Below are 27,211 nucleotides of genomic sequence, written 5' to 3'. Positions count from 1 at the left end.
GGGGCACATGTTGTAGAAAGACAGCCTTCCCTGGTCAGTGTTAGCAGGCAAGCTGAAGCCCTCATAAATTGATCCTAAATAAAATCTAATTAGCATTTAAGGAAAAGGTCTAATCTCGAGATTCAAACCTTATAATTAAACCAGAAAGTGTTATTTTTAAACAGAAGTAAAAGGGACTATACTTTAGGACAAATAATATGGGTAAAAAGAAAATTAATTCATCTTTTTAACTCTAAAGAGTGTACCTAATTTCTCTAAATTGTACAACTTAGTGTTCAAAGTTCAAACTCTAGAAAAGATAGTTATATCTATGAACTAATTCATCCCTAGTCTTCTACATATAACTACTTAAGATAGAGATGCAGATATAATTGGTTGTTCTTACTTAAAATTGAAGCTGAAAGGGCAAAAAAAATTAAATTGCCTTTTAGACATGAGGTACAATCACAAAGGTATATAAGAAAACTTTAACAGCTGCTTGGCAATGACTGACTTTACCCAGAGCTAGTTCTTCTCCTTATTAGCTTGGCACAGAATTAAAGAGCTTGGGAACGGGTAGGGGAGTAGAGGGGAAGAATGAAACATGCTAAAAATGAACTATTGGAGACAGGTTAGCAGCATGGACATATTACACAACAGAAAGCTAAATGTGTTAGGAATATGATTGCTACAACTGAATATAGCGGATTGCCATGTTTTTTCTCCCTTATTTACTGAAGTTCAGAAAACAGTGACTCTTCGTGGAAGTATTTACTGTTGCAAACTAGAATTTCACATGAAGTATTTTCCTAATCACCTCATCCAAACAAACAGCAAATGAAAAAAGCCAGTAATTCCAACCAGGTTAGGATTATGAGTACCAAATGTTAATATATGAAAGAAGAAAAAAAAAATGCATAGGCAAATTGCAAGATTCATAGCTTTGAAATATTTTACCACAAATGTTAGCGAGGTTGAAAAAAAATGCACTTAAATGTCAGTTTGATAAAAGCCAAAAGAACATTTTCCACATGTGTTCGCATTTACGCATATTGAAACAAGATGGAAAAAGTAACAGTCATTCAAATGTAAGGTTAAAACATCAGCTCTTAAGGATCATGATTTAAAGACATTTCTCAAAGTAATTTTTTTTTTTCATTTCTCAGCAAAGAGGCAAATTTATGCAAGTGTTCTTGAAAGCCCCCCCTTACTCCAGATTATCTGGATATCTTCCTCCTCTACATTGTCTCAGTAACATACGTGATTATACTCAGAAGCACTGACCACCACAAGGCAAGCTTTATTGTTGATATTCTGAAATGCTGTAGGAAAATGAAAAGGAAAACTATATCCCTAGATTATTAAGAGATTATATTTCTGATTCTAACTGTCACTAAACACTACAAATACGTACACACATTATACATACACAGAGTAGCTTCACAAACCTTAGAATATGTCTATTATATACCGTATATATCGTATCAAGTTTCACCTGAGCATATGTAATCACAAATACTCTTAGGGAATTTCTGTCAGTTCCGTAATTCACTACAAGTTTATGCTTTCCCTCACTGTCTTCTTGGAAGAAGATCTTCCAAAAGATCAGCCAAGATTCAAAAATTTTGCAGATATATCTAGGGATTTGCACCAGAGTATTTGTTGCAAAACACTGAAGCTAGAAATAAGTCCCTATCCCTATGCATCTCCAATAAGTGTGAAAAGATATTGCAGGTAGGGAAAAGTATGTAGCACTTACCTTTTTCATCCTTGGATGTGGCAAAGTATATTCTGGAGCACTAAGGAACAAGGTCATTTCCTTTGTTATTTCTCAGCAGTATTACAAAAACTTGCTGCTGATGTTCCCAGTATACATTTGACAGCTTGTATACAAGAACACTACTTCAAAAAAAAAAAAAACCTGTCATTTTCTTTTTGCTTCTCATAAGCAGTATAGGAAGAATATACACTGAGACCTACCAGTAAATTTTTCGTGTCAAGACTTCCTTGCTAACTAACCAAGTAAAGGGTAAGTTGTTCATCATATTAGAAAGTAGTATACTAGTTAGTTCTTTTAGCATAATAACTTTGTCTGTTCTACAATAAAAATGCAGGAACACAAGTAACACTGACTGGTTTTGAAAATAAGACTAGATTTGCAAAAAAAATCAAAAGTAAATTAGAGATCATAATCCTAATTATGCAACAATAATATGAGACTACAATAGACATATCCCACTTGGCACAGTAGAGACCAGGTGTTAACTGTCAATAAACCTTTAGTGAATGCTAATTGAAACTCCTGTTTCACAAGCATCAACTTACTCCAGCTCACATCAAAGTGAAAATTTGCTTAACTTAATAGAATATTTGCCAGGAATATTTTAATATTAAAAATATTCAGTCATCAAGAGATCTTAGATCTTATCTTTGCTGCAATTTAAATTATCTAAAGCTGTAGTACAAATCATGTTAAGCTCCTTGTAAAGAGCTGACAAAAAAAAAGAGACACCTGGCAGAAAGATTTTACTATATTAACTTTACAATATGTACTTTAATCTATAAATACATCAAAACAGATAAAAAAAAAAGTTAACCAAGTTGCAAAGTTTGGGTTCCAATTCAGAGTCCATAAAGTATCAGAAAGTTTTGCAGACAGAGCTGTTCCAAAACCAAATTGTAAGCTAATTGTTTCCATACATCCCTCAGATTAAGAAGCTTTTTATCTGAGTTATACTCTCTCTTAACACAAAGTCCAAAACAATGGTGACAGTTGTTAACCACAATCTAAACAAGTTTTTTTTCTTTACAATAATATAAATGGTTCATGTCCATTCAACTACACTGCTAAAACATCTATTTTTCTTCACCCCTTATTCTATTTTCAATTACTTCAAATCAGTAACCAGTCAGTAAATTTAAACCAAGAAAACATGAAAAATACATCAGGATATTTAAGTAGACCAAGACAACAGTATACATTCAGTCTAAGCTCCTATCAACACACAGCAAACTAAGATAATTTTCCTCATGAACAAATAATAAGTTGTGCTTTGAGCACAAAACTCTGCTTTGAGCACAACGAACAGTAAATACCAAGTAAGATTTCTATTTTAGTTCTCTAATGTCTCTGTTTCTCAATGTAGCTCTGTCCTGAATATCCCTTAAGGCGGTCACATACTGATAGTAGGTAATAACACAAATTGCTATAGCTCGAAAACACAAACAGTATTTATTACCACAAGCACACATGCGTACTCCCAAATATATTTCATTTTTGTAATAATGTGTCCACATCTTTATTTTCTTTAGGTGGCACTGGAAATCGCAGAAGGAATCAATTGTTTATTATCAACATCTCAGGACACTCAGGAGAGAAAAAAATATTTAAGAAGGAAGGAAGTACAACTGTTTAAGAGGGATAACATGGAAATAGTTCCTTTTGCTTTTGGAAAAGACAAAAATGTGGCTCTCCTACAAGCAGGAGAACTTACGTTGGTGAGATGCCATCCACGGACTGGACACGTAGAATAGACTGCTACCTGAGAAGATACATAAATTACCTACTAGGGAGACAATTACAGGACAATCTGTAGAGTCAGTGTAGTGTACTCATATTAGCCATAAACAGATGGGATCAGGATTTGGAAGCAGTCTAGCCACAGCAGCCTCATGTTTAGGAAAAGTTAATTTTTTCTGCTAAAACACAGCGTAAGTTCTCCCACTAAAACGTCCATGCTACTGCAGTTAAATAGATTTCGATACTTACATCAGCTTATTTATAGGTTTGTCAAGTGTTTTGACTACAACACTATTGTCTGCAATGCAGATATATGCCAAATTTCTAAAATGTAAAATATTCATCTTGACTAACCCAGTCTAAGCCCTGTGGGTTATTTAGGAACAGCACACATTGGTAATATCAGAATCCTTAAACTTGATTGGTTTAAAGCATTCTGTACAGTGATCACAGCAATATGAGAAGATGGGTTAAAAAGTATAACTTGAAGGGTCAAGAGGTGCTAAGAATACAAAAATATTTCTCTCAATGAAGTAAGATTAAATGTTCTATCTCAATATTCCATTAATAACTGAAAAAACAAACCTAAACAGCTAAATAATCAATGGAGAATAAAAATTATTAGCTCTAAAGGAAACATCCTCTTACCACCAAAACAGAAAGGCTTCTTCAGACTTGTTACATGCTTTACAAGAGGAAGATGTGCAAACAAAAGAAGGTAAACATACAGATTGTAAGTGGCATTAGAAGTACCAAAGGTGACAAAAAGACTTCACACTGATGCTATTTTTTAAATAGTTTCCTTTATAGAATAGGGTTTGGAGGTCTTTTTCTCCCATCTTTCATACAGTTCTCCCTAAGTCTTTGCATAGCTTTTTAATAAATGAATTGTTTGCACTACTGAATTATGGAATGTCAATAATAGAAAAATGAGGAAGCCGTACTAACAACTTCAATTAATTACTTTTATAATAAGTTTTTTATTTAAGGGGTGATATTTTCAGTTGCAAAACAAAGCCTTCCATGATGTATCAGCACAAAACCTTCACACCTTGAGGGATGAGGTCAAAGGAGAGACTATGAATTGCACATAAAAAAAAAAAATTAAAATATTCTTCTGTATGGACAAAAACAAATATGTTGGATAATCCTTAAAAAAAATACAGTGAATGTTGATGAATTTGGGGTTCTCTCAAGGATGCAAACCTTATATAGGCCTTATCTAGTTGGGAATCTTTCCAGAAGATCCCCACGACTAGGTAACATATTCAGATTTCAGGATGTGAACGATGTCCTGAAGTAGGAACCAACTAGGTATTCTCTATCTGTAAAAGGTGACTGTCTTCAATTAACGTTATTTCTCAAAAATATTTCACTATTATATCATTACTAGGCTCTTCATCAGTCCTCCAGTTTTTAAGATTTTCATATACATCATAATACAATAATAATAACAATAGTGAGCACATGCTTATTCTTACAGGGAGATGATAAGTCTCCATTTCAACATATTTTCTAGTTGAAGCTTTAGTTACTTGACAGAATATCTCCTGCAGAGATTAGCCTATTATTATTTGCTGCAGACCGTCTCTGAAAGCAAGAAACCCATTTTCTCCAGATGACTCATTAACAAGCACGACAGAATGAAGTGTTCCAGCCTGAAATGCCAACAGCTAAAAATAACTCATCCCACAGCCTATGACAATTCAGCCCATCTCTTTACTCTATAGGCACAGTCTCAGAGGGTCACCTTTTGGGGAAAAAAAAAATTAGCATATGCAGTGAACAGGGGGGAAAAAAAAAAAAAAAAAAAACAAAACAAAACAAAACCAAAACAAACAAACAAAAAAAACACCCACACCCAAAAATCACAAGTCAGAGAAAAGCTGCAAGGGAATAGTACTGCATAAATCATTTTGAAAAGCAATGTTCCAAGCAGCACTAAAAGGCTAATTCCACAGCAGAACAACAATTCATGGATTGAAAGGAAAAATCCAAACATTTGACCCAAATATGAAAACATTCAGAGACTCCCTCTGATAAACCAGTCATTTTGACTTCCGCTGTCTGTACACACCCTGCCACTACAATGCTAACAAGACATGTTTAGTGATACTCTATGTTAAGTCTTCATGCCATTATTAAGCAGCTTACAGTCAGCTGTTACATTTCACAGAATCACAACAGCTCTTTTGCTGAACAATATTTCTAAAAAGCACCATTTCATCACAGAACTTGTGCATGGAAGAATTTATCTCCCCTCCTGGAATGAAGAATGAAGAACCTTATCTTCCTACCCTCAGCCCTGCAAAAACCAGGGGAAAAAAAAAAATTAAAAAAAAGAATCTGTCTTTATGAAGTACAGAAATACATTATTGATTGGGAAATGTGGGAACCCAGCAGCTACAGATCACTTAAGGTTCATTCCTGTGTCTCGAAAGCTGCTGTAACAAAATATCAGTGCATAAGCACCTTGTTAATTAACTCTCACACAGTGACAATTAATTTGATCTTAACATTTTCTTTACAAACCAATATACATTTCCTTCTTCAACAAGAAAACTAGCCCAGTACGGAACAGGGGAAAAGTAGACATAATGAATCTCAACTTAAAAAAAAAGTTCCTGGCATTTTCTCATGTGACATCCCCATAACCAAACTGAGAAAATATGAAGTAAAACTAAGTATTCTTAAGCTGTACACCAGTAACTGAAAAGCATAAACTAAGACTATAATTTTCTATTTAATCAAATTACTTCTCAGGTTTGGTCCAGTTGTGATTATCCTGTTCTGTTTTGCAGTCAGTATTTATTAGATAACTAGGCACCTAAATTTAGCAAAACCTAAACAGATTAAAAAAAATATATATATCACTCTGCTCAGTGTTCCCAATACAATTAAGATTAAGGGGGGGAAAAAAAAATAAAACTTTTAATATGAAAGCTAGTGAGGACTAGCACTGATAAAACAGAAATGTAAGGAACAAGGACCAAACAGGAACTAACTGGGAATAGGCAGCAGTATCACTGGGGGCAGGGTCGAGGGGAAAGCTAATGGAGGATCAAAAATGTAAAAATCAGTCAGCAACACAACTTCCTTGCAGCAGCTGGGGGAGCTGTGGGAGCACGAAGGTGCATATTTTTCTAGAACACAGTAGTAAGGATGACAAACGTTAGATGCAAGGAAAATATACTCTTTTTTACTCAATAGTAATGAAGATCTCAACTGTCAAGTCCAATTTCGGTAGCCTACTTTGAGATGGAAAGCAGTCCATCCAGGAGAGTTAATTGGAAGGCAAGTAGAATAAGAGGCATTATAACATGATGTAAAAGAAAAGATTGGGGAAGTTGAGTTTAGTCAAGAAAAGAAATGTCTAGAAACAAGATGGATAGTTGAATAATATCTCCTACAAAGAAATTAAACATTTCTTCATATCCCTTGCAGGCAGGAAGCAATGAGCTTAACTAAGATTTAGACTATACATTACAGAAAGCTAACCACATGTGGTGAGACACTACATAGAGGGGTGAGCATCTCCTTCACTCACATTTTGAGAATAGTAGACAAACTTTTAGATATTCCAGCTATATATGTTTAGCTTGGTGCTATACAATGGACTCGAAGCTCATACCAGCACTTCGTGTTTACAATGAAAAATACAGGAGAAAATTGAATGACATTTCCTCAGTTTTCTTATCGCAAGGTTGAACATTCCTTTAATCTTCCACACGTAACAACACAAAAGCTCCCAGAGGAGAAAAATCAACATACAAAGAGATGGCAAAGGAGCTCACCACACACTTTTTGAAGAAAATGAAAGTCAACAACTCACTTCATTTCAAATGTAATCTTTCACATTAAGGTCATAGAAGGTAAAGAATAGCCAGCTGTTCAGGAAATCAGACAACTGCAATGAAGTTACATAGAAACTCAAAGCAATCATAACCACTTCTCCAAGTGGTAGAAACATTTATTTAACTTTCCCTTTGACAAATAAAGAAAAATATTATAAAATTAAAAAAAAAAACCAAAACCACCAAAACTCAAAAATGTACCTACATCTCCTGCTGGGGAGAGTGAAAAAGGAAAACACATGTAAGAATACTAAAAAAAAATCCACCACATATCTTTTTGTAGTTTCTGTAGACATTCCAGAATGAAGATGATGAGAATGATGCAACAGTCCATAAAGACTAGAAAAATAGCTCAAAGAACAATTTTGAATACAAGGCAGGACCAGAATGAGAGGCTTTCCATGGGCAAATTTCAGTGTCCTGAGGTTGATATGAGAGACCAATCTGAGAAAACATATTTTTTAAAAGGATGTCAAGACTTCACTTTGAGTGATGTATAGGTGTGCATGAAGTAAAAATAGTCCTAAAACAATAAAGGACCCTGACCTAAATACTACTGCTCACATATAAGATTGGTCTTGTTGAAAAAATCTCAATATTATGATTGTTCTCTGCTCCTCCTAATAGAAATGGAGAATACTATCATGCCAGAGGGAAAAAAATCAACAGTATGAACACCATAAGCAGCTTTAGTCCTCATCACCTTAAAAAGGAAACAGTGAGAGACTGAAATGGGTACAGAGAAGAGCAACAGGCATAATAAAAGTAATAAAAATGCTTTCACATTAATGAAGATGACCAAGACAGAGCCTAGAAGAGTCAACTACGGAGAGAAACAATCAACATCTATAAACTCATCAGTGAAACAGGCTGTAATTATTCACATCATTTCATAATACAAGAGATAAATGGCATAAATGAACCAAGCTAGTGACAGATTCCAAACAGTGAAAAGAATACACTTCTACAAAATGTACAGTGAAGCTATGGCACTCTTCCTTAGCAGACCATGAATGTCAGGAGCACAGTGGATTCAATAATTTACTGGAAAAATGAATGGACAAAATATCTAGGAAAATATATTTGGTAATAAAGAAACCCCCCGTCCCCTACTCCCTACCATCTCAATTTCACAAACTGTCTAAACATTACTTACTGGAAGTTGGGACAATGTTCAATGCAAATATAGAAGTTAAGTAACGCTTGCTATATTTCACAGTCCTTCCCTCCAGCCTCAAATACTAGCAAGTGAGCTTTTGAACTGACTGCCTGTGACCAGGACTATGTCCTTACATAATACAGAGCAGAGGTACATGAGCCATTTCAGCTGTTTTAAGTAGCCTTTGTCACCAGTCACACTGCTTTGTTATTCAGAAGACCTGGGCAGAGTATTACATTTGTGTTACTGCAGCTGAATCACTTGCAAAAAAAAAAAAAATGTTTGGCCCTTATGCCAAAAGCTACACGCGATGATTGCCACTTTACAGCAACGCTACCCAACTCAAACACATTTCAAGTACATCTTCTGCAGTGCATGTAGTCTTGTGGGATGATCCACAGAGAGCATTACTGAGTGGAGAGCTTCATGAAAGCACCTCTACCTGACAAAAGATGGTGAGTGACTGCCCTGTAAGTTTGAATATGCCACTCTGCAGGGGAACACCTCTGCAAGAGCTTGACTTGGTTCACAGACAAATCCTATCTTTTTCTAGCAGGAGCTCCTGACCTAGTCCCACCACATGAAGAGTATCTCAAATGGTGAAACTATTTCCCTCCCCACTTTTTACTGCAAAAATACTAAGAGTATAAATAAAAGCCTCCCTCCAAAACCTTTTTAAGATTACAGAAGACAAAAAAAAAAGAGGTTGAAAACAAATATATTCATCCTGACGCTCTTCAGCTAAGAATGACCAGTGGCAGTAAGAAAATTAAACTTTATACATTAAACATGCCTGACAGTGTTCTATTAGAGCTGATATTTGCATCAAGATCATGCATTTCCATTCCTACTGACTTGTGTATCCGATCAAAGGACAAGCTCAACTGAAGCAACTTACAATGTTTTCTCTTTTTGTATGTAATGTAATTCTTAGAATACAAAATTTCACCCAAGATGGATTAAGACTAACAATTAAACCAGTATATTTTATTTCAATTCTTAAAGATTTAGGCTTTTAAAAAATATGTTCTAAATAGGTTATTATAAAATTCTTTGTGAAATAATACATTCAAAATTAGAGTTTTCAGTTTTAATAAATAGTTTGATATCATGGTGAACTCTTTAATTTGTTTGCTTGAACAAGGTCTTTTCCTAGTGGGTAGGAACAAAGCAGCTTTGAATTACAAACAATGCCCTGCAGTCAGTAAAACTCATGAGGTATTAATTTACAGTTTCATCTGTGATCAGTTAAACTTTATGTGAAATCTTAAACATCTTTTAAAAAAAACAAACACCACAAATAGCTCAATAAGATATTTTTTCAACAGTGCTTTAACAAAAACCATACAAGATTAACTTCTATTGTCAAAATAGAGACTAATATAAGTTGTGTTTAAAGCCTGCATTCTAGTAACCAAACAATACTGAGAGACATTATCCTTCAATATAATCTAAGGAGCTGATACAGAAGTAACAAATATGGTCTCCAAAACCACTTTACTCTAACTTTTAACTCATACAATAATAAAAAAGTAATAATGAAAACAAAAACAATTTAAGTATCAAGGAAAAAAAAGTATGTATGTGTCCATATATATATTACATACAGCAAAATAAATAAAGTTTTTTTGCTGCAGGGTATATATTTATCTATATGTAACAACAGATGGCAGTTTAAATGTTCTAGAATCAGAATATTGTAAATTTACATTCTTATGTCCCTGATCCCTTCTTCCTCTGGTTTAAGAGTGACTATATTGTGGCTTTGTGCCATACTCGAAGGCACAACTAGATTTGCAGAACTTGCTTTTGAGGGAGACAATCCAGCAGTGATATGTAATTGTGGTCAATTGTGAATACTGGGAACATCTGCAACATTTATACTCCTCTTAAAACACATTTCAATTGCTAATATGCATTTACTTCTTAAAAGCACCTTTCCATTACTGTTGAATTAACTTTCCATAGTTGTTGCAGACTACCTCCATTTTACAAAACTTTTTCTTTAACAAAGACTTTTATTAATAGGTTCTCATCATTATAGATGGAAACTATAATGTTAAGCTTTAAATAGGAAGTCCATTATGAACAATGTACATTAAAAAAATAATCTTGAAAATGTAAGGAAACTTTTGCAGTTGTCATAAATTAAAAGTAGCTAATATTCCTCACACATTTAGAAATACATATTTTGAAAAATATAAAACTTTAAGCCATCAGTCACAAAGGCGATTTAAAACTGTAAGATAGTTTTCACAAGTTTTTTACTCCCCTATAGAACTAGGGACATAAGTACAAACACTTTTACTGCATAAACAGAGACGGTATTAAGTTAGCGTAAATCATGACTTAACTATTGCCTTTATATCTGAACTCCTGCTGTGGAAATGACAGATCACTCGCTACTTTTGAATGACTTGCAATGAGAGCTACTGGAATGCTATACAGAATATTCTCATGCACAGTGGCACATACCTAAGAGCATCAGTGTAGCTGATGCATGTGCGCATGCTTTTTTTTTTTTTAAAAAAAAAAAAATCAACTCCTGAAACAACTAGTTACATACTATGAATATAATTATACGATTATAAATTATTATCAGCTCATTAATAAAATACAGTAATCGGATTTTCATTCATGAGGTTCTTTTTCTCCACTTGTAACTCTATTCTCCTTTAATAATTAGTAGTAGAGTTGAAATAATTCACTTAAATATAATGTTATGTATTATGAGACAACAGGTAATATACATTATTATTAGATGTCTCACAATTCAAACATTACATATATCTAACTACAACAACAACAAAAAAAAAGAAAAAATGAACTTCCCACACATTTCAGTTCATTTCTATTTCCCAGATATAAGACTGTGTATTTCTCAGTTGACTGATAAGTTTCAAATTGCAACACAATGCAAAATAGGTTTGTTCCCAAAAGAGATCTATACAGAACATATCAAACTATTAATGATGCTGAAAAATTCTTATGTTAAAAGCACTCAAGTTCCAAGTCAAACACTTTAAAGTTAGGAAAAGCTGGAAATATGTCTTTGGCTCATACTTGTCCGTGCTGCTTTCTATTTCATCTCCTTATTCAGCTTGTGGCCCTACATCTTCTATATATACCATTTACGAAGATACAATTATTGGCTTTCTCAGCAGTATTTTGCAACACAAATTTCTACAGTGAAGTACTTGTATTCAAGTATAAACAAATGTATTTTCATAGGATCCCGCTGAGATTAAAGGTATAATTATCCTCTTCCTGTGGGAGCAAAGGTAAAAAAATACTAATTTTAAGTGCTCAAATTCTTATGCTTAGGACTTGTTTTTCTCTGTATCCAGGTTTATGTAGTACCTAAAACATTCACGGTATAGCTGCCATTCATGTACTCACAGTTTTATGTACTCAGTATATTAAGATCACTAGTCAAACACTTGGGAAAAATCACTTCTGAACGTTAGAAAATTGACACAGAAGACTAGATTAAAATCTTCCAGGAGTTTATTGAAGTCTCCTGTAAAGGAACCTTGTCTTTGCTTTCCACTCACTCTCCTTTCTCATACATCTTCACATATCCCATCTTCCACAGAGTAGGATGCTCTGTAGATGAGGGCACCTTTTCACTACACAACCACCATGCTTTTCATATTGCGCTCTGACCAGTTCTACATAAAAAAAGCGTATGATCATATTACCAAAGACCACCGGCATAGAGATGCACACTTATCAAGACTGAAGAATTTAAGACAAATCACACAGCTGATAGCTACTGTCACCTTAGTGGAGATGGCGATAACTGCCTGAATAAATATTGTTGGTCAGTTTTAATGTAAAACAAGGCAGATTACTTTAAATCACTTTCAGATATAATGATTAGGCACATGCACACTAAAAATACTCCCAAAGGTAAACACTTGTGTTTAAAAAAAAAATTCATGAACAATCATCACATTGTTTTTGGAACTGTTATTTGACTGCACATTTGTAAGCCTAATTTGTAGAAAGGACAAATATTTCTCCCAAATAAAAGATATCGCTGGACAAAGACACATTCTCATGACATGAAATGAAGCATGCAATATCCAGAGAAGTTTCAAAGATCTTTTTTTCCTCCTCAGTTCAGCTTCAGATCCTCTAACAGAGAAGTCAAATTTGGCTGGTAAAGAGTATTAAGCTAAGACAAGCCTTTACAAATTCAAGAGCTCTAAAAGGCTACCTTGCAAATGTCCCAGAAAAGTGAACCAAAACTGCTGTTCATCTTCTCAACGCATGATTTTTATAATAAGCTTTGTCAGGTTCAGACAGGAATGTGACAGCAACAACAATGACAGACAATCATCAACGCATCACATACAAGCCTCAAATTAAGATTCTTGAAGACAAGTAAGTATATTTTCCAAAGCCTTCATTGCAAACCATCTGGATTTTTGATTTTTAAATTACGCATTTTACCAGAAGAAATGTTGAACATGGACAGACCAAGAGCATATATAGTAAAAGGAAATAAATCCTAGTAATGATTTTGTTTGTACCTGAACAGGCAGAATCAGAAAACAGTTATTTTTCAGTTCCCTTTCTTTCTAAAGATGCATGTTATCCAGAACAGCAGACCTGAAGATAGTGACCATTTTCCATGTATTCTCTTATTCCTGTTTTAGAATCATAAAATCATTGAATAGTTTGCGTTGGAAGGGACCTTTAAACATCACCTAGTCCAATCCCCCTGCAAAAAGCAGGGACATCTTCAACCAGATCAGGCTGCTCAGAGCCCTGTCAACCTGGCCTTGAATGTTTCCAGGGATGGGGCATCAACTACCTCTCTGGGCAACCTGTTCCAGTGTTCCATCACCCTCATTGTCAAATTTTTTCCTTATGTCCAGTCTGAATCTACCTCCCTTTATTTTAAAACCATAACCCCTTGTCCTATCACAACAGGCCCTACTGAAGAGTCTCTCCCCATCTTTCTTGTAGGCCCCCTTGAGGTACAGAAGGGCTGCTATAAGGCGTCCCTAGAGCATTCTTTTCTCCAGGCTGAACAGCCCCAACTCTCTCAGCCTGTCCTCACAGGAGAGGTGCTCCAGCTCTCTTATCTTTGTGGCTCTCCTCTGGAACCTCTCCAACAGCTCCATATCCTTCTTATGCTGAGGGATTCTAGAGCTGGATGCAGTACTCTAGGTGTGGTCTCATGAGAGCGAAGTAGAGGGGCAGAATCACCTCCCTCGACCTGCTGGCCATGCTCCTCTTGATGCAGCCCAGGATGCAGTTGATTTTCTGGTCTGCAAGCACACCTCATTTTTGTGCTTCCTCACAACACGGAAGCACACCTCACGTTGAGCTTCTCATCCACCATCATTTCCAAGTCATTCTCTTCAGAGCTGCTCTCAATCCATTCTCCACCCAGCCTGTATTTGTGCCTGGGATTGCCCTGACCCATGTGCAGGACCTTGCACTTGGCCTGGTTGAACTTCATGACGTTTGTACGGGCCCACCTCTCCAGCCTGTCAAGGTCACTGTGATGGCATCCCTCCCCTCCAGGGTGTCAACCACACCACACAGCTTGGTGTCATCAGCGAACTTGGTGGAGGTGTACTCCATCCCACTGTCCATGTCACCGACAAAGATGTTAAACAGGGCCGGTCCCAATACCGACCCCTGAAGAACACCACTCATCACTGGTCTCATCTTGGACATCGAGCCATTGACCACAACTCTTTAAATGTGGCCATCCAGCCAATTCCTTATCCACCGAGTGGTTCGTCTGTCAAAACCATGTGTCTCCAGTTTAGAGATAAGGATGTCATGTGGGATAGTGTCAAATGCTTTGCACAGTTTTCCAGTAATAGTTTGAAAAAAAAATTTTCTACACAATTTTTTGATCTTCTTCTATTATTCTATTTAGTCTCTACCTAGTACCTTACTTCATGAAATACCTATTGAAGTCTCTTATTCCTCTTCAACCCTTTTCTAGTTATACTGAACTACTTCCAAGAGCAACAGCAGTTTTTAAGTTATGTCATCTGCAGACCTTGTCTCCTTTTGTTTGCTGTGCTGTCTCTTTTCCATTTTTAAGAATTTGCTATTTGTCTGGTTAATGTCTTTATTTATAAGCACTTTTGGAAACCATATTAGCTTTGTGTAGCATCTGTATTTTTCAAGTGAACTGCACCCTGCAATTCACAAACTTTCAGAAGACTCTCCAGGTGGCCGATTTCAGCCATTTCCAGGCCTTGCAAAGGGATAGAGAAAACAGAGCATGCAAACAGCCTTCTTGCACATGTGGCTACATAACAGCCCATCAAAACAGCAGTCCCACTGGTAAAAGCACTAGACAAGTTAAACTTCTACAAGTTATACGTGGGTAAAGCTTTTAGAAGTCTGAACAGAATGACATCTACTTGGCCACTAGCTTTTACTGTTCTACCACCAAGGGCATTACAACTTCTGGCAAATTTGATTTACAACTTATCATTAAATAACATTAGAAGCGAGAAAATTGCCTATATTAGGTAATTAGGTATAGCATTCAGTACAACCACCATGATCTGCTTAAATATATTATATTATCAGTGGTTTCAGCTCATAACAATAATCCACTCACAAAGAAAGAACTAGTTTCAGTTATACTTCCCCAGGGAAAAATGAAATCTTTTGTAACACATTATTGATAAGAAAGTATTTATGTACTTTGTTTAGCATCATGACTTCCTTTATTTCCCCCTATTTGAATGCATCAATTTTTTGGTTAATACAGTAAATCTGTTGTATTAAACCTGAACCTGATTAATGATGCACAATATCAAGCTAAGTAAAATTAAATTAGTGTATAATTGATTAGTGTGTAATTGGAGCAGAGCTGTAGATTTACCAACTTTAATTAGGATAGCTTATTACAGATAATTTATGTTATCATAATATAAAACAGAAAATAGAAGTACTTGGCTCATCAAAAAGCTTAACTTAAGATCAGGTGGACAGCCACATAGATTAGGAAGGCATACAAACTAATGCCTTGCAAAGTTAAGACAAGTAAATCATAACAAGTTAAGTCCTTTAAAGAAAGGCAAATTGCTGATTAACCTTGTACCCTGGATTGCCTAAGCAATTAGACTGTTTATATTAATTTACTATAATAGACCATTCTAATAGAAGAGGGTAAAGCTATAATGCTGCTACAATCAAACATCAAATCCTTTTAGTCAGGATGCAATATTGCCAGACTGAGAACAGAAAGATGATCGCTACTTCCAAAAATAAACCCCCCCTAGCACTCCCACCCAAAAAAATCCCTGTAAGATTAAAGTGTACAGAGCACGTACATTTACCAATGTAGGAGGAGGAAACAAGCAGCAGCAACTCAGCTACCAGATCTCATCCATATTTTCTTAATACCTCTTTAGATGATAACCTCAGTCTAGGCAGAGGCAAGAACTGCGCATTCCTGAGTACACTGCACAGTAATTATGTTCATTATCTTGCATGCTAACAACAAAGATATAATGATCTACCAGTGAATAATTCATATGTTGTCAGGTCCCTCCATGATGTTTATTACTAATGGTACTACTTATAGTGCAAGTTATAATGCAATTTTATAAAGATGCATTTACTACATTAAAAAAACAAAAAAACAAAAAAACAAAAACCAACTTAGAGTCAAGTCAGTTTTACCTTCTTAACCATTAATGAATTTAGGAACCACTAGAAATATATTTTTAAAAATAATTTTCTTAATATATTTAAATGAATATCTAGCAGGGGAAGTGAAAAAGCCAGCAGGCAACTTCACAGATAAACAGAAATCATTATTTTAAGAGGTTAAAACATTTTTTTTTTATTGTAAAGTTCTTTGTTGTTGTTTTCACTTGTAAACAACAGAGAGTCAAAAAGCTTTAATAACAACCATTGGTCCTCCATATCCCCAGCTTTACTCACTTCCAAGATTAAGACATCTTTCACAGGCTTTATGTAAATACTTGTAATCTTTGACACAGAATCTAAACAAACAGCCAGTCTAAGCAAATATATTAATACAACTGACCTACTTGCCTACTATAATCAATAATTACAGTATTTTTCTATTATCAGAACTAAATTCAGTATCTCTATAACCAACATTTTACCTCCCATCTTCACTCACAATTTTCTTTTATTACACCTGATGAATTTTATTACACCTGATGAAGTTAAAGAGAGTGCATCTTCATCCATTTCAAAAGTTGTTTCAGGTTTAGAACTGCTACAACTTGTCTAACAACCCTCACATATTACTCGATTCTCTGAATTAATGTACTTCACTTCAATGACTCCAAAACAACAGAGTTCGAACCCTCTCCATCATCTTTTTTTCCCCTCTCCCTGCTCTCCTCCAACTCTGTACTGGTTCCTCCTAAATGCTTTTATAGGCAAACAGCTTATCTAATTTGGACACATTTTTTTACTCATACAGGTTAGCATCAGTGTTGCTCTCTGCATACATGAGGTATTAAGACTATTATGAAACTTGGTAGTAATAATCACAGTTGATCATAATGTTCTGATTTACTTTTTGTATGTTTATTGTAAGCACTTTCAAGCAAATCCATTCACACTAAATAAATACACCATCAGTTTTCTGTTTAATAATGAATAACTATCCAGTTTCATTAGCCCACGTAACAGACGTGATTTTGGCAAAATGAAACCCCAAAATGATGAGACTGATTACAAGTTAATTCAAAGCATATGCATCACCAGTATCCTTCAGCATCAAGAAAATATTTAGCAGAATTAATTGGTTCTCAGGCTCCTCTCTCACATTTCCTTGACCATTAATGGAGGATGCTATTCTGTGCACTTCCAGGCAGCTTAGTCCTGTGAAACCTCTAGTCTCAGTAAGGCACAGTATTACTGTTAAGATGAGTCCCCTGTAAGAAACTGGACATTCACAAATCCAGGTCTATTCTTCACAGCATTAAGAATCTAAGACAAGTAAGAAAAAGGTCAGTATCAAGACATTCAAATTCAGTTGTGTGCAGAAATGTTTAAAGTTTAAGAGGACTCTGTGGATCAGAGGTCACAACTTACAGGAACTAATATGTTTGTTCTTACTATTAATTGATTATCTGAGGAAATGGAATTAACTGCCTCAAATGATTAAAAATATTCTGTAACATAACAGTATTTGTCAATGTCATATACACTTGGTAATCTGCTATTTATATTGCTTCAAGACTGCTATACTCTATCTTTGTGCAATTTCACTTTGTTTAGTTCAAAACACAGTGTCCATTTCAATGTGGCCTAACTGCATGTGCTGGCTCCACAAAACTAGCATTAGGATTAACAGATTACCCAGAACAGTAGCACCAGTTGTAAAGGTTTAGAAACAAAAAGAGAGTTCAAATTTTACTTCCACACACTTTCCCCAACTATTCCTTCTCAGGGTAACTTCAGTATCTGACACCTTTTCAAACTTTCAGGTATACTAAACTTCTGAATCTTCCTAATCAGCATCATCATCTGAATATATTATGATAGCACACCATCTTATTCATTACAATTAAAAAAGCCTGTTTAATGAAACCTTCTAAATAAAAGCCACAATGTTTGCTAACAGAAGCTTCAAAGCATAATAAAAAGGGAAAGGAAAGAAATGCAATTGTAAAAATGTGACAGTACGTGGAGACACATTTTAGTAAGAAATTCAGAAATAGTCAGATATGTTTGATTTTCAATGGGTTACACTGAAATTATTCCCTGAACAAACTACGATAGCCCTTTTACTTCTTTCCCAGCACTGCCACCGCTCCATTATCTACTTTATTATACAAGTACTCATGCTCCAGTTGGTCTCTAAATAAATCATCCTCCCATAAGTAAGAGAAACTAGTTCCATTCTTAAATTATGAAATTTAGATCAATTTTCTGGCACTTTAAATCAATGTAACTAATGGTCCAATTTCAAATCAATTTGATGCATGTAATTTACAATAAGCATGCACATCCTTCCTCTGAAAGGCTAACAAATTAATTTTACAATGACCTCACCATGATTATCCTAAGAATTTAAGCAAGTTAAGAACACTGATCTATAAGGTTTTTTTTTTTTTTAAAAAAAAAAAAAAAAAAACAACCAGAAAAACAAGACACATGCCTCCATCTCCAAAGCCCCTTGAAGCTTAACCCACAAGCAGCACATTAACGGTCAAAGTGCTGCTCTTCACTGCAGTGATCCAAACATACTATCAATCCCCTCTCATCCACGGAAGTAGGTCAGTTTTTTCATGCTTGTTCTACTAACAATTTGATACATGTTGGTACTTTTTCCAGAAGTTTAAGAATATAGCAGATTTCTAAGTCAACAGTGATACAATAACAATAGTCACCAGAAATTCAAACTCACTGGTAACCCAATATATTGTAGATATACAAAATAGACAAAACCATTTCAAGGTTGAGGAATACAGTCATCTAAAAAGCTTTAAATCCTATACACTAGAGAATCGAGCCCCAGTCCAGATGCTCAAGTCTAACTTCAAAACAAAAGTCAAAAAACCAAGCCCAAAAGGAACAGTTTGGTAGTCTATCAGTCTATCTAAGAGATAAACAGGCTTCAAAGTAAGTAAATAGAAAATAAAAACTAAACCTCAGAGAAGACAGTAGATGCATCATCTAACAACTTCCTCCTCCCCTCTGTTAAAACTCACATCACTTTCTCTCATTTCAGACTTGATATAAGGAAAAAGTTTTTTACAATGAGGCAGGTGGAACACTGGAACAGGTTGCCCAGAGAGGTGGTGGATGCCCCATCCCTGGAAACGTTCAAGGCCAGGCTGGATGAGGCTCTGAGCAACCTGATCTAGTCAGGGATGTCCCTGCTCCTTGCAGGGGGGTTGGACTAGATGGCCTTCGAAGATCCCTTCCAACCCTAACCATTCTATGATTCTATGTATGTCAAGAATTCGGAGGGCTGCAATTCCCAAACAAGGTTGCTTATTTTACTCACAACCTCGGTAGTACAAACACAAAACTACTGCATTTATTTCTCTTGCTATTCCCATCAACAACTTTTTCCATGTTCCACTGCTATTTAGTATCTGTGAACTTTGTTTTACTTAATTGATTTTGCAAGCAGCTATTACTCTGACACCTAAGTAGTGCAAATGAAGTTAAAAACACGAATGATAAAAAAAAAAACCCTGCAGTCATATTAAAGTCTTTATAAAAACAGTTTGTGCTATTGCTGGCATGGCACATGAGCCTGAAACCTCCATTACATGTGCTGTTTTTAAAAATACGTTCTGCAAAGGTAATTCTTTTTCAGTGGCTTTAGTGGTAGGCAGCCTTGCTCTCCAATTATTAAAGGCAGCACTCACCAGTTATTAAAAGCAGCAAAACATCACTAAATGGCAAAAATGCAAATACTAAACTATACAAGACTATGGACCATTTGAATTCAAGTACAATCCTCTCCACAGCCGTAGGCAACCACAGACAATCCAGACTGGCCACGGAAAATACACTTCATAGACCAAAACCCACACTAAGACACCTTCCTGCTGGTATTGGCCTGAACTGTATCCTATCAAAAGCAACAAAATATCACGTTTGCCACAGATCATGGGGGGGTGGGAATCAATGATCAACAAAAAATGGTGGAGAAAGAAGGTATTAAAAATGTCTTAAGTTCTTGCAATGTTAAGAGACTCCACTATGTCCCAGAACACACAAGAAAGTGAAAACCAAAACAGATCTACATTCGAAAAGTTCTTGTGCGTCTCATTCCGCATCCAGTGAACCATTTATACAACTTGAGTCCATTAATAGGACATGGCTGACAGATATAAAATATATATTTAATACCACTAGAAGCACAGCACACTGCCTCAAATCCTGGTGCACTAGTATTATGACTAACTTTACCACTACCATTACCTCCAACAAGTTTAAAAGATATATATGCAAAACCAAGTTATGCACGTGATGGGAAAGTCTCTCCTAGCTACTGCATGCAGTCAAGCAGAATCCTAAAGGATAGGAAGAATGCATCAAAAAAAATAATTCAAACATAAAATTGAACATAAGCTAACATCAGCATATCCCACAACTTTTCCCTATGGACTGGTAAACTGATACTGTTCACTTCCAGGAAAACAGGTGCTCTCTCAACTGTACCTTTAAGGCTAAGAGTAAAACTCACCTTGAACTGCAAAAAGGGTAGCAACCAGCTATTACTACTCCACACTCCAGTTTATGAAGAGCAAATTTTTTGTAAAATCTTAACTGTATGGAAACATTCCTAAACAAGCAAAGAAACATTACTAGCAGCCACTACATGCATTCCAGTCCAGTCTTGATTTTTCTCTTATCTTTAAATCCCACATCAGCAGTTACTTTTTTTGCAAGAGCAGTCAACTCTTCACCATATCTTCACTTGTTTTTTTCTTCAAAGAAGATAAAAGCTTCCTATATATATTAACTACTATAAGCATAGCAGCAGTCCCATATTTGAAAAGTTTAACAATGCCATCAAAAATAAGCAGATAGCTCCATAGATAGTGCATTGCACCAAGAAGTGCTAGGTCTAAAAATAATTTCAAGATTGTACATACAGAGCCAAGGGTAGACCCAGACAATGAGCTGGTTTTAGGAGTAAGCAAGCACTGTACAAGTCTTTCAGGGCATCTGTCAGACTCTGTCTTGCCTACTCCCATAGCCTGAGCCCATAGCAGTTGGGGCAGACAAGGTACGCTCCTGAAGCATGCTTTCTTTTTTGTTTTGCCGAAGAAGAACTCCGTTCATGTGTTTGGAAGTCACACTACAATGGGAAGCCAAGTGCAGTTAAGTGGGGACAGTTGGAAGATTCTACCCAAAAGTAAAGGAAATCCAAACTGGACGCTAACATAAGTGTATCTATGGAACACATCAATTCAATCTGCCCAGACAGCATCCAGATTAGCTACGAGTTTTTTCATCAAAGGTTAAGTTCCTAAAAACACAGCAGGGTTACATATAATATCCATCTTCCCAACTACTACTCCTGTATGTAAATCCAATGAGTCAGTTTAATTAAGCAACCTTCATTTACATATTAACATTAACTGGCTTTGATAACCTACAGTCTACTTAAACAAACAAACAAACAAACAAAAAAGTGGCATTTACATGAACAGGGCTGATTTTCAGAGCTACTAACCAACTGTTGTAGCTTTATACCTCAGACAACCACAATACTTACTCTCTTCTCCCAAAAACATAGACATAATCTCACCTTTCCACTGTGAAGTACACAGAGGAGACAAAGCTATAGCAGGGACTGCCCCCAAGGTATGGTGTAAATGACTGACTTACCACTCTAATAGCGCCAGAAAGGGTTAGGTTAACAGCACCTTGCATCCTTTAAGGGTAAGTCTATATAGCCTCATTCCAAATCTACGTTTGCATGATGAAAGAGCAGGAAGAAAAAGAAAGTCCGTAAAATTAATGCTTGTTTCTGCTGAGAGAAACTGAAACATTAAACAAAATTTGGAAAGCAGTAAATACACTCCTTGGGCTAACAGAAATTTGCATATCAACATATAATACACTAAAAACAGTACTTTTAGATTGTTTAGATGTACATAAAATACTTACTTGCAAACATTTCCTCAAGATAAACACCAGTCTTAAGTCTGCACTTAATATAATCCAATGTTCTTCATTAGGATCAAAGTTCATTCAATTCAACAAAGTTGTTTTAAATAATGCCAAGTATTCAGAGACAAGTCATGATGTAATCTGAGAAATTTACATACTGTGTTCCCTCTCATTGCGGCTTCAGGGTTTTAATGCAAAATGTAACATCTGCATATGCTTTCCCCTGCCCCAGTTTATTAAGGGCTTAAGAAGGAAAAATAATTTGTTTCATTATCATCAAGATATCACTTGCAGGATTCTCATTCCTTCATCCAACCAGCTTGCCAATTTCAGCATGTTTCATTTTAGACCAGTTTGCATGTCTTAAGCTCCCAGATTGGTTTAATCTTGCTTTGCTTCTCTTTTATACTAAAAACCACTCTCTAACACTCTGCATTTTCTCCCTATCAAGACACTTATAGGCTGTTGTCAAGTCTGGGACAACATCTTTAACGCTGAAGATTTTACACCAAAAGAGGATGGTGTATGAGGCAAGCTGCTTCTGGTAGAACTCCAAGGTTTTCACACTCCTCTTCTACTTGTGCATGTCTCTCCCCACAGTAAAAGGCAGATCTCCCACAGACAAGAGCCAGTCATAGCATGACTGAAATGGGACAACTCCAGCACCTCATCTTTCAGAAAGTGGAAAAATAAAGTAACAAATGAAAGCCAGCTTACAGATCTAAATCAACTGTGATATGGAGAACGGATGAAGAAGAATCCAGGATAAATATTTTTTAAAAGACATCAGAGAAGCAGTATAAAAGGCCACAGTTTCCCCTCTCCTTAAAATGCATCTATTAAGGATTCTCAGTCTTACAAGAGAGTTTGAATGATATCCCAAGACACAAGCAAGAGAAAAGAGGTAACATGGGGCATTAATGCCTAATCCTGAAGTTCTAATTGCTTTTATGCAAGTGCATAGATCAAGACAAATAAACGGATAGTTGGGGAAAAAGGGTTAAAATAAATTGAAAACTGGAAATAAGTTGGAGAATGGACTTGTAATAATCAGAGAAGATTCATGAATCTACACTAAGATGATACTGGACTCAAAAACATGAGGCCTGAACAGATGGTATCTTTAGAGAACTCTATTTACCAAATGAAGCTGGATGCTCCTAAACAATATCTGTTTATGAAATCTATCATGACTACTCTATGTTATAAATTTAAAAAAAAAAAAAAAAGACATATGCTACTACTGCATCTCGGTTGTTGAACACCCTATCTATATTCACAATCACACTGACTTAAACATGAGTTTGTGATGTGTTACCTCATTACAGTCAGAAAATGAATCTCTAGTAATAAGAATTTAAGTGAGACAGACCTATGACACACTGAACATGAGTCTTCCATGTAGGAATGTATCTAAGATTCCATACTCCTCCAAACAAGTGATAGGTCTGCTTAGCTATTTCATACAGAAGCCGGAGGGCATAGTAGCAGTCACAAAATAGAATGTAATCACTCTTCCACATGCAGACCCAAAAATCAAGAAGAAAAAAAAAAAAAAAAAAAACCAAACCTGAAAAACTGAGGTGTATCTGGAATCATGCGCCTAGCTACAAGGATTCATAAATTTCATTCCAATTACTGAAACATTTTTGTATGGACAATTCATTCCTGGTTCTATCATATAACATGAAGTTGAAAAAAATCTACACAGACAGCTTTGTTCACCTCCCCTTAAATGACAATTATTTTATAGTGACACTACAAAAAGATGTAAAACAAAGTATGATCAAAGAAATAATAAAATATATTAATCAAATTTCATTAATAACTCACACAGACATGACACTGTCCAATAAACACACCACGGAAGAACACAGGTTTTTGCAAGTATCTGATCTTGTAGATGATCTGAGTTTGTCCCAGGGAGAAGGACACAAAGAAGAATGCAAAGGTTGAGGGGTTTTGTGTTTTGTTTTTTTTTTTGTTGGTTTTTTTTAATTTATTTTTATTTTCTGAAACACATCATCTTCGGGTATTCAAAAGATGAAGAAATAAAAATATAGTCATAGAAATAAAAATTTAAAGTCATCCAGCTTACATTGCTGTGCCTTTAGATACAATAAGATTAACAGTACTCAAGAGCTTTATTTTACTTACTTTTAAGCATTTTAGGTCTTTTTGAATGCCAAGAGATTTTAAGAAATTTAAGCAGAGAATGGAAATTTGAAAAAAAAATAATAGTATCTTTAGCTGTCCATTTGTTTGTATTGAGTGGGAAGCATTACATATTCTATTAAAAATATTTAAACATTTCTACCAGCTGCCGTGCAGGGAACTGAGTAATAACAAAGGAAGTTTTCAACTAGAATTAAATCTCTTAATCTTTTTCAACCATTGATGCAAGAGAAATTGATCCATTAAATCATTTTTAGATTACACCTTTGATATACTTAACCTAATACTTTGGACCTCTTTTCAACTTCTACCACCCACAACATATCTATACAGACACAGTCTGTTTCTAGCAAGTACATCCCATAGCCTTCAGCCCAACAGACACTTCAAGTGTAAGATCGATACCACTTATCGCTGTTGTAAAAACCCTCATATGAAGCTCCAAAGTATGCTAGCCAACTTCCTGCCAAACTGCTGCACTTCAATTTCCAGCAGGGATTCCCTGCACCTTCTTTTGCTCCCCACCTGGCACCAAGGTTCTCCAGTTACACCCAGTGGTAGTGCTCCATCTCCCTAAGCCTCTGAAGTTTCCAAGACTTCTCTCAGAAATAGCTTCTCTGCCCTTCAGGCCAACTCCTCACAGTCTAACTTAATTCTGCCTCATTCCAACCCCTGTTCTTGAGCAGAGCTCTAGGAAGAGAATTGCCTTCTCTCAAAGAAGATACATAGCATTGCTTTGGGTGACTATATACTTACTGTTATCTCAAAAGTTTAAGTCACCATCAACAATGTCTGTGCTAGGTAGAATCAACAGCTACAACAGCAAAAAAAAGATAGCTACTTTTAACTAGGACATCAGGACAGATGTAGCATATGTCTTCCAAGCAAGAAAACAGCTTCCGATTTTCTGTTTTCAATAAGCATTGAGCATATCCAAGAAGTAATCTCTTGAAAGATACACCTGCTGAACATAAAATTGCTTCTTGAGCAGAGAAATAATAAAGTCTGGTTTCTTAAGAAAGTATATTATATAGTTCCTACCCCAATAGCCTTATTTCTGGGTCATGTTTCTGAAGACCCACCACAGTACCCTCTCACCCTCATCTTCTCCTGTCTCCTCCAATCTAGCTGCCTAGCTGGTGAAAAGGGAGGACCCTGCTGATTTGGGGTTTCCTGTGCCATCGTTGACTGGGTAGTACTCATAGGCTGTTCCAGCCAACTAGGCATAATGCTGCTGGGAGCAAATAATGTCTGGGTTGTACCCATCTTTCCCTCCATGGGACCCTCTTCTTTATCAAGCCACTAACATGCTTGAAACCTCAAGTAACTTCTTATCTTACACATTTTTTCTGCCCTTTAAAATACGGTTATGATATTGTCCACTGACCTTAAGAACTATTAGAAGACAGATACAGGATGTCTCATTTGGTAAGAGAGATAGGCTTACAAATACACAAGATAGTGTCTTGCCAAATCTCATAATTTCTTCTGAAGCCAGGACTGACAGCAGCAATAGTTTTCTTAGGTTATGAAGACTTTTTTTTTCCTTCCCCTCCTTTCCCAGCCCTCTCAAAAAAATTTACTCTAATTGCTCTGGACAGATAGAAATACATGAAAGAAAATAGAAGAGGGAGAGAGAGCAAGCACAAAAAAAAAAAAAAAATTTTTCAACTAGCTTACAGGAAAACTGGACTACATTTCCAATTGTTCATAGCATATTCAAAGATGAATTTTAAAAATTTCTGAAGTCATTTTAACTCTCAAATCTCTAGCTTATCAAACTGCAATCTTTAAAAGAAGGTGCAGCTTTTAAAGTAGTTATTTACTTCTTGAAATGCAAATTTTTAAGAAAAATTCATTTCCCCCCTCCCCTCAAAAAACATGAAGGGCTTTCAAAAGCTGATTTACTTTCTCATTTATACAAGGTAATGCAGTATATTTGCATAAAACAGTCAAAAAGAAAATTTTTTAGTGTAATAGGTAGCTAACTATGTAACCCCTGCCGTTTTAAAAGACAGTCCCCTTGTTCGGAAACCATTCAAACGGACAACTTCAGTAACTCAGCATCTCTTTGTGGATAATTAGATGTATTATGAATATGCAGATTTCACAGAGCTGATTGGCTCAAATATATCCCATTCCTCACCATCTTCCGTAAAAACAACTATTACCAAGCAGCAGGCCCTCATCCAAACTTGTATTAAACATTCATTTGCAAAGCTCAAATACATCAGACAGAATTACCTTTATACAACCTCTGTGAAGGTACAGGTTAAGGATGACTATTTTCCCATTGGTAGTGACCTGTATAGATAGGATTTTCTTACAGCAGATATTAATAAAATCTGTGGAGAAGACAGGGGTGGAGATTTCGTGGCGTCCACGTTATCACCAAATATAAGTTAAATAACATAACAATAGCACCATCCAGTGGCAGTATCTTCCTTTAAAGAAGTTAACAACTTTGTGATCCTGCTGGAGCAATTGTAGAAGAGCTAAGTAGAGTATTTTCCACTTTTAATCACAGTTAAAAAGAGTGTGAAATCAGCAACTACACATGTAAATAATTGTGCAAAAACACTGAACTTCAACTATCAAATATCAGATTCTGCAACTTGTAATATTTACAAGATCTGTAATGCAAGTTTATTCCAATGCTGAAATCCTACTAACATATCCACTGAAAGTTGAAAACACTTTTTTCTTCCCAAACTAGGCAGCTTACTGCTTTTTAGGTAGGAAGTGATTCAGTGTCTTTTCAGTATATACTTAAAAAAAACCCCAAATCACCACATCCCCTCGTGGGGGAAAAAAAAAAAACCCAAAAAACCACAAAATAAAAACAAAACCCCCACAACTGTTCTCCATATATTTTAGGCCTGCTCACTCCCTCCTTTTCTTTAA

At 35.7% G+C, this 27,211-nt stretch overlaps 1 protein-coding gene across 6 annotated transcripts in view; it reads right to left on the bottom strand.

Moving 5' to 3' along the window:
• ADK (adenosine kinase) overlaps nt 1-27,211 on the bottom strand; it is a 305,394-nt gene that overhangs the window by 225,214 nt on the left and 52,969 nt on the right. The window lies entirely within an intron of this gene.

This window comes from Chlamydotis macqueenii, chromosome 7 (assembly GCF_036417535.1).
Source record: "Chlamydotis macqueenii isolate bChlMac1 chromosome 7, bChlMac1.mat, whole genome shotgun sequence".
Lineage (NCBI taxonomy): Eukaryota > Metazoa > Chordata > Aves > Otidiformes > Otididae > Chlamydotis > Chlamydotis macqueenii.
Note: the sequence above shows the minus strand (reverse complement) of the source record. Positions and strands in the feature narration are given on the sequence as shown.